This window comes from Phalaenopsis equestris, unplaced genomic scaffold (genome assembly GCF_001263595.1).
Source record: "Phalaenopsis equestris unplaced genomic scaffold, ASM126359v1 Scaffold000546, whole genome shotgun sequence".
NCBI lineage: Eukaryota > Viridiplantae > Streptophyta > Magnoliopsida > Asparagales > Orchidaceae > Phalaenopsis > Phalaenopsis equestris.
Window position 1 is genome coordinate 106,386 of NW_018164986.1, and position 9,483 is coordinate 115,868.

Here is a 9,483-nt window from a genome sequence, read left to right on the forward strand (position 1 = left end):
TTATTTTTATCTCAAATTGAATTGAGTTATATGGAAGAATTTTGAGAGAGAGGAGAGGTGTAGGAGTTGAAAATAGTCATTTAAGTGATATGAGACCATTTAGGGGTGATATACTTAGGCTAATAGTGCATTTTACTTAAATTTAAAATTTTTAAAAATCGTGCACTGGCACTTAAGCGCCACATTCTCATGCTTAAGTACGATGTAACCCAAGAGCCAGGCGCCTAAGCGCCAATTACCCGCGCTTAAGTGTCGGTTCACAAAAACGGATTCGCGAACGGTTAAAAGTAAAAACTAAACCCAAAAATCACCATTTTCACCCTCACTGTCGTATTCTTCCTCTCGATTTCACGATTTGGAGAGCTAGGGCAAGCCATTAAGTGGAGCTTTTTTGGTGGAACTAAGCCAAATTTGCTAGATTCGAATTTCTTAAGGTACGAGCTTCACTTCTATGTAAAAATTTTGGATTTACACCATGTATTTTGAGTACATTTAGAAAAATCTCAAAATCACTATTCATGGTGAAAAATGAGGAAAAATCTATGGAATGGCATAGGAAGTGTAGTTTAAGCTTTTGGAAGTTTAGTTTAGTAGTTTAAACTTGATGTATGAAGTTATTGTGGAATTTTATGAAAATTTTTAGAATGACACCAAGAATGAAGAGGAGCAAAGCAAAAATCCATTATGATTCGAGCAAATTTGTTAGTTTGAAGGTTCAAGAAAGGTACAATGATGCTCTACAATCACGAAAGCTTATCAAGGAGCGTTGTCTAAAAAATCCAGGTAGATCTGTAGAAGATTTGATCGTTCACCGATAGTGGGAACGATTCTGCTATTTTTTTATATTTGTAGTTATTTCTGTAGTTCAGGAGTTTTATGCAAACCTTCCTGAAGCTGAAGAGGATCAAGTTATGGTTCGAGGAAAACTGGTACCTTTTTCACCAAAGGTAATCAATATGTTATACCATTTTCCACTTGAGACTTTATGTTTTTATGCGAACTATAGTCCAACTGAGACGGAACTAGATGAGATTATTTCCTATTTGAATGTTGGAAGAGGACTATGGAAGATCACAAATGAGAGGAGAGTCAACTTTGCCACGTCAAAGTTAAGTGCACCTTCAAAGGCATAGCACCATTTTATTTTTGTTTGTCTATTAACTACAAATCATCTCAGTGAAGTTACCAGAGATAGAGAAACATTGAATTATTGTATCCAGGAAGGAAAGCTCATCAACATTGGAGCTTTAATTTATCAGACTATCATCAGTTCTTCCACTGTCGCTACTACTGCAAGTTTAGGATTTGCTTCATTGATCTTTTCTTTATGTGAGCAGGCTGGAGTGAGATATGATAGCTGGGAGGAAGTAGTGTTGCCTTTAAAGTCAATTGCTAGTGTCAATGTAAAATCATATTCAGAGCATTCTATTTTTAGCTGGAGAGGAGGATTTTCAAGGAGCTATGGAACGGCAACGTCTGCTGCTTCTACATCTAGACCATCTACCTCAAGAACATCTACTTCTAGAGGTGAGTCCACAAAAACTCAAAGTCAACTATTACAGAGGATGATGGAAAATATCAACTATACCACCGATAAGGTAAGAAATTTAGAAAGCTTTGCAGATCATATTGATGGGTATAATAGAAGAAAAAGTGATTATGAAGAGAAATTTCATTCATCTTTGGAAAACCTCATTAGGGGTAACCTAGGAGTGCAATTTCCTCCAAATCCTAGATACCTTGATTAAGAGTCTACAAAAGTCTGGAATAACGGTGATTCTGAAAATGATGAAGAGGAGGACTGATTTATTTTTATGTTTGTAATATGTGTTAGACTATGTGTTTTGGACTTGAGACTTATGATGTGTTGTTTATTTTCATGTTTAGACTTGAGACATGTGATATGATGTGTTTTTATGCTTTGGACTTGAGACATTTATTTTTATGTATTAGTTTAGATTGTGTGATGTATGATACTGTTATTTTGTTTAATTGTGTTGTGATGTTGTGTTTTGTTAGTAGTTTGTTTTAAAATTCTAGCTAAAACTCTAGGGTAGTAATTGTTGCTGTGTGTTGATTATTGTGTTAGTTAGTTAGAATTGAACTTATTTCTATTTCTTTTAAAAAGTTGAAAATCTTGCTAACTTTAGTTTTAAAATTTTAAACTCAGAAAACTGTTATCCTGTGTTTTTCTTTGATCATGTTAGTATGTTTGTTCTTATGTTGAGACTTGAAATCAAAGTTAGTGTGTTAGTTTATTTTTTATGTTTGTAGCCACTACTTAGAAGTCTATTGAATCTCTACATTTTGAATTCAATTGAAAATGATAGAAAATTAATCAAAAATTTATTTTAACTCCTAGTTTTAGTTTTATACTTGTATAATTAGGATATAAAAATTCTTGTAAGCATGTTATTTCAATTTTCATTCCCGCTTATTTATATCTGTTGCTAAATTATTTAATCTTTTTAAAAATTTAAGTTTTGGGATCATACTTAATTGGAAATCATTACGTAGTGCATACAGATCATCTGCTATTAAGTACCTAATGAAAAAGAAGGAGCTTATTTATATCTGTTGCTAAATTATTTAATCTTTTTAAAAATTTAAGTTTTGGGGGGGGGGGGAATGAGAAATATTTTCAGAACTTGAATTTTATTTGTTCTTAAATGTGCTATTTGAAAAAGATCATGTATATGAAGTTATATTAGGGAAGTAAAATTTGATTTTAGAAATGAGTGAGAGAATTTAGTCAATAGTAGATAAGAAAAGAACTGAAAATCAAATTGCTCATCATTTGTACAGGCTTGAGTTAGAAAAACCACTCTATTTTGAAAAATAAATTAATGAACATTTTTCAGATGAAAAACTGTTCAAAATTAATGTGGCGTGTTCCGTGGTATGCCGACATTGTAAAATTTCTTGTTAATGATATTATATTTGTATTAGGACTTTGCTTTAGGAAATGAGAAGTGAAATTCAACTTGTTAATGATATTATACCTTATGGAATGATGTACCAACATAAGAGGAAATTTATTTCTGAAGCTGAGACTTATTTTTGGGATTTGACTACTATAGTAAGTAAAATTATTCTTAATAAAAAGTAAAGAAAAGGAAAAAAAAAAGAAAAAAAGTAAGGGAGGAGAAGCTTGAGGATTTGTGCTAAATCAAAAATTGGTTCCACATTTGATTTTTTTAAGTATAAGACTTAAGAAACTCTTAAGCTTCAATGTTGATAAAACAACATATAAAATTTTAAAATCTGGATTTTATTGGCCTACTATCTTCATAGATATTAATGGTTATATCAAAACTTGTGATAGATGTCAACGAATAGGCAATATTTCTAGAACAAATGAGATGCCCCTCAATTATATGTTAGACATTGAAATATTTGATGTTTGGAAATTAGATTTCATGGGACCATTTATATCATCTTTCGGGAATTTATATATATTGTTAGTAGTGGACTATGTATTCAAATGGATAGAAGTTGTTGCTTTACCTCGATGTGATGCTCAAAGTGTTGCAAAGTTTTTGAAACACTTGAGTACAAGTAACATTTTAAGTTTGGGGGATTTTGATACAACTAAAATCTATAGTGTTTTTAGACACATTTTTAAACCTATTTTTGAGATATTACAGTTTAATAGAAGGTATTTATGTGTTTTTCTTTCATGTACAACTAAAAAAGTTGAAAAATGCTAAAGGAGTGAAAAATGATCAATATCCTCAAACAATTGGTTTGCCTGAATTATCCAATTGAGAAATTAAAAGAATTATGGAAAAATCAATGAATCCAACAAAAATGGATTGGTCAGTCAAACTTGACCATGCTTCGTGGGCTTTCGGAGGCCCCACGCTTACGCGTCAGAGGCCGTTATTTGGTGGTTTTCTTCTTTTGACCGAGTTTTGAAGAGACATTTATGACACCTGTTGGCTAAAAATGGTGATTATGACCACAAGGAACGAAAATATTATTAAAAGACTTGTGAAAGGAGGCATCCCTTGGAGAATATATCGAATTTGGACACATTTTGAAGAATTTCCATGACAGAAGGAAGTTGAGACATTTATGCATGGTGCTTGAAGAGGAAGAGAGTGCTGAGTCCTGAGTCCTGAGAAGAAGATTGTGGAGAATCTTGTGGAGAGATTCAAGCACCAGAAAATTTACTTTATCCTTTTTGTATTTAATTTTATTTTGAGAGTTTAGAATGTTGTAAAAGAGAAGTTGGTGGAGGATTTGAGATATGATTTCATCTTCTGTTTTCAACTACTCCTGATTTTAATTGAGATTTCTTGTTGGTTTGATAATGATTTATACTTTTAAATTAAAGTGTTGTTTTGTTTTCTCCATAGATGCTGAGTAGTTTTCTTTATTTTTCTCCTTAAAATAATAATTAATTAAAGTGTTAGATGAAAGTTGTGGAGAGTATTGATCTTTAATGTCTTAAGAAGTTATGATGATTTAAATCCATATACTTCATTTACTTCTTGATTTGGCCTATCCAAATGTTCAAATTTGTTGTGAGAACATGTAAGAACCGGGTTGGTTTGTCTCAGTCAACAATTGGAAAGAATCACATGAGGTTGTATGAATGAGAATGTAATTCATATGATTTAGTGCAAAAAAATTGGGAAATCATTTTTGAAGGGTGTAGAGTTAGAGGACTTTAAAGTGACAGGTTAAAGCACTCAATTTGGTTTATTGTTTTAGTTTATGATATAAGATGTTAGCCCTCAGGTGGAGGGAATCGAGGGAACTCGAGAGTGAGAGCTGGCATCTTCCCTACCTAGCTGGTCTTCAGAACTATTCAAACTTTAAGGTAATGATTTTCTATACATTGTATCATAGGTAAAGAATGTAGTTGCTCCTATTTGGCACAACACAATTTACATACTTCCACAACAGAATTCCTATACTTATTACTGATTCATGATAAGGAGAAAGGTATTTCCATATCAAGTGCTTTTCTTTACATAAACTCAAGTTATCTTTAGAAGTTTTTACTATTTTGTCAAAATATCAAAAATACCAAAATGATTTGAATTTTAATTACTATTAAATTATCTATATTTTAAGTAATTTTTTTTTAAGAATAGAAAGTTTGTTGTTCAATTGTGCATATTGCAGAATTTCTAAGTGAGTTCGATATTCAGGTCTTAATAAAAAAGTCTTATATTACTTGATAATGATATGTATACTTGCGTAGTATTCAAATATATAAATTAAAGAGTTAAATTCTTATTTTCTTCAGGATCAAGTTTTTGGTTTTGTTGCAAAGTAAGTAAATATAAGTGAAAATTATAATTAAAGTCGTTGTTATACTGTTGCATATAAGCAGTTTCGGGATTAGTATGCACACCATTGCAAACACAAAACACATCAAATTACTCACTTAAACATCCGACGACTAGTAATTGTGAACATTGTTGTCCTCCACATTTTTATTCATCGGAGTTTGATGCAAGAATAATTTATAAAAAGGAGCATGAGGAAATTCTTCAGCAAATTTCTCTCCTATCCAATTGTTTTCATGATAAATATTTACCTGATACTCCTGATAACATGCCAAGTGATTGAACTGGAGTCTTAATTGCATTCTAAATGTTTGAATTGGTAGTAGATATAATTCAACTTGCTATGCAGCTTCTCCATCTCCTCTTCAATTTTCTTGATTTTCTTCATGATTCATTCAAGGCTAAGTGCAAAGAACACGTTGAAGTGTGTTTGAGCGTCCTTGTGCATAAAATTCTTCCTATTCACTCCACCATTGCTTTTACTCTCCATTGAAATAAGAAAATTGGACCTAGCTCTCCTTTTCTTCTTCAATGATGTCCTCTCCATTGTAAAGTTTGAAGTGTTAGGCCCTAAATACAATTTCAAGGTGATTTTAAAGGAAAGTAACGGGTTCAAACTGCTTAGGGGCAGTTTTTCCACATCCCTTAACTATGGGACCTAGGCGCCGGTTTCTGAGGTGCCAAGCTTCTTGCGAGGCTGGTGCTTAGGCGCCGCCAGATGTTGGTGCCTTAGCGGGCGCCAATGCTTAAATAAGCACTCATCGCCTTGCGACAAATTTTCATGTTTCAATCTCACTTTAATAATCAAATTAGTGTTTTGTGCCTCCTAACATCATGTAGGTCTCAAAATTACATCAAATGGTTTAACATAGAAATAATAAGAAATAAAAAATTAATCCACACAGATAACCATGGGGTGCCTTCCATAAAGCGCTTGGTTTAATGTCGTCGGCCCGGCGTATCCAATGTTTTACTCTGGGTGACCCAACATAAGAATTTCTTCATGCAAGGGCATTTTTCCACAAATGTACGGTTTCAATTGATGTCCATTTACTTTGATTTTCCTTTCATTTTTTGGATCATTAACATCCACAACACCATAATGATAAACTTTTGTCACAATAAATGACCCTGACCACCTGTACTTAAGTTTTATGGGAAATAATTTCAAACGAGTGTTGTATAGTAAAACCTCTTGTCCTGGCTCAAAATATTTTCTTAAAATTTTCTGATCATGCCAATTTTTCATCCTTTCTTTATAAATTATAGTAATCTCATAAGATTCTTTTCTTATTTTCTCAAGCTCATTTATCTACAATAATCATTTTGCACCAGCATTTTTTAAGTTATAATAAAATTTCTTTATCGCCCATTAAGCTTTATGCTCCAATTCAACTAGTAAGTGACAAGTCTTGACAAATATGAGCCTATATGGTGACATCTCTATAAAAGTTTTAAAAGCAGTCATATAGGTCCATAACGCAAAATCAAGTCTAACGGACCAATATAACAGACCATTCTTTTCGATTAAGATTACAGTATTTTCTAAAATTCTTTTAATTTAGTGATTAGATACTTTAGCTAGACCATTAGTCTGAGGATGATATGATGTGTCAATTTTATGTTTAATTCCATATTTCCTAGTTAATTTTTTAATTCTTAAGTTCTTAAAATGATTTGCCCCATCTATAATCAGCACTCTAGGCATTCCAAATCTAATAATAATATTTTTCGTTAAAAATTTTACAACGCTTCTAGCATCGCAGTGAGGTAAAGCAGTAACTTCAATTCATGTTGAAACATAATCCACAAATAATAAAATATAAATTTTTCCAAAAGATGGTATAAATGGTCTCATAAAATTCAAACCCAATATAGCCAAAATTTCAAGTTCCAAGGTAAAGTTTAGGGGCATTACATTTCCTTTAGAAATATTACCTACTCTCTTACATTGATCACGCATTAATATCCTTAAATAAATTAGGCCAATAAAATCTAGATTGTAGAATTTTAAATGTTGTTCTTACTACCCCAAAATTAGATTCATGATATTTTTAAATAATTTCCTAGATTTCTTCAAATGGTATGCATCTTTGGATAACTTGATCTTCACATTTTTTTATATAAATAAGGGTTTTTCTAGAAGTAAAGTCTTGCATCGTGAATGAACTTTTTCTTTTGAAGGCTAGCAAGTCCGTAGGGTAATATACTATTAACCATATAGTTTACTATATTAGCATACCACGAAACATATCATTCAGTAATCACATATAATAATTCATCAGGAAAATTTTCAAATATTTCAATATCATTATCAACATAATTTTTCTATTCCAACCTCGATAAATGATCAACAATTTGATTATCAACACCTTTTCTATCTACTACTTCAAAATTAAACTCTTGCTTCAAAGGACTCATTTGGTTAACCTTGATTTTGCATTCTTCTCAACATCAGATATTTTATAGCAGAATGATTAATATGCATAATACATTTAGCTCCAATAAGATAAGATAAAAAAATTATCAAATCACATATTATAATTAATAATTCCTTCTCAGCAGTAGTATAGTTAATTTGAGTTTCATTAAGAGTTTTACTAGAATAATATATAACCTTAAGAATATTATCATATTTTTGACCTAACACAACCCCAATAGCATAATCACTCGCATCACACATGAATTCAAAAGGTTTTTACCAATCTAGTGAAACAATGAGAGGTGTAGTGATTAATTTTTCCTTGAATAAATTGAAGGGATTTATTCATTCAACATTAAAATCAAATATTACATCTTTTTCCAAAAGGTGACATAGAGGCTTGGAAAATTTAAAAAATTCTTTATTCTACCGCCTGTAAAATCCAGTATGTGTTAAAGCACTTCTAACTCCTCTCATCATAGTAGGAGGAGGTAGTTCAACAATAACTTGTATTTTTGCCAAATCAATTTCCATGTCATTTTCAGAAATTTTGTGTCCTAAAACAATTCCTCCTATAACCATAAGTTGGTACTTTCTAATTAAGAACTAAATTTGTTTCTTTACAGAGTTTAAGAACTCTCGTTGAATGATTTAGACGTGAATCAAAGGAGGTTCCATAAATTGAGAAGTCATCCATGGAAACTTCTATTCATTTCTTAATTAGGTCATAAAAAATGGACATCATACATCTTTGAAATATTGCAGGTGCACTACATAAACCAAAAATGTATTCTTCTAAAAGAAAATGCCTTGTAAAGACTTGTAAATGTTGTTTTATCTTGATCCTTAGGAGCAATAGGTATTTGTTGGTATCTTGAATATCCATCCAAAAGTAAGAGAATCATTGCTAAGCTAGCCTGTCCAACATTTGATCTAGAAAAGACAAAGGAAAGTGAGCTTTCATAGTGGTGAGATTTACTTTTCTATAATCTATATAGATTTATCACCCAGTAACTTGTCTTCTTAAAATTAATTCATTTCTTTCATTAACAGTTACATTCAATCATCCTTTCTTATGAATGCAGTGAATTAGACTAACTCAAGAACTGTCAAAAATAGGATAAATGATTTATGAGTCCAACCACTTTAAATTTTCCTTTTTATAGGGTTTAATCTCCTCTGAGTATTAACCATAGACATACAATTATCTTCCATTAAAATTCTATGCAGACATATTGAATGGTTGATTCCCTTAATATCAACTAATGTCTATCCAAAGGCTTTCTTACGATTTCTCAATGTTCCCATAATATTCTCTTCCTAATCTTTAGTTAAATTTAAGGATATTATAACAGGTAAAGTTGATGAGTCCTCTAGAAAATTATACTTTAAATACATAGGGAGAAGCTTCATCTCAAGTTTTAGAGGTTTTTCAAAACACAGAATAAGAGGTTTACTATTTTCAATAATGTCTAGAATTTCAAAAAATTTTTTAACATATTTTGAATCCTCAGTGTTTATCTCAATTGATTTTTTATTGAAACTGAGCCTCTTCTTCATATTCTTGTTCTTTTTGTTTTGTTTTTTACTTCACAACTTTCTCAAAAATGGTCACCAATTAAATAATTAAGTGTCTCCATTCTGAAACATTCATCATCTTTTTCTTTTGTTGGATAATTCATTATTTTTAACACATTAATAATAAATTTTTATTCATTAACTCTCATGATTAACTCTCCTTCTAAAGACAACTTCTTT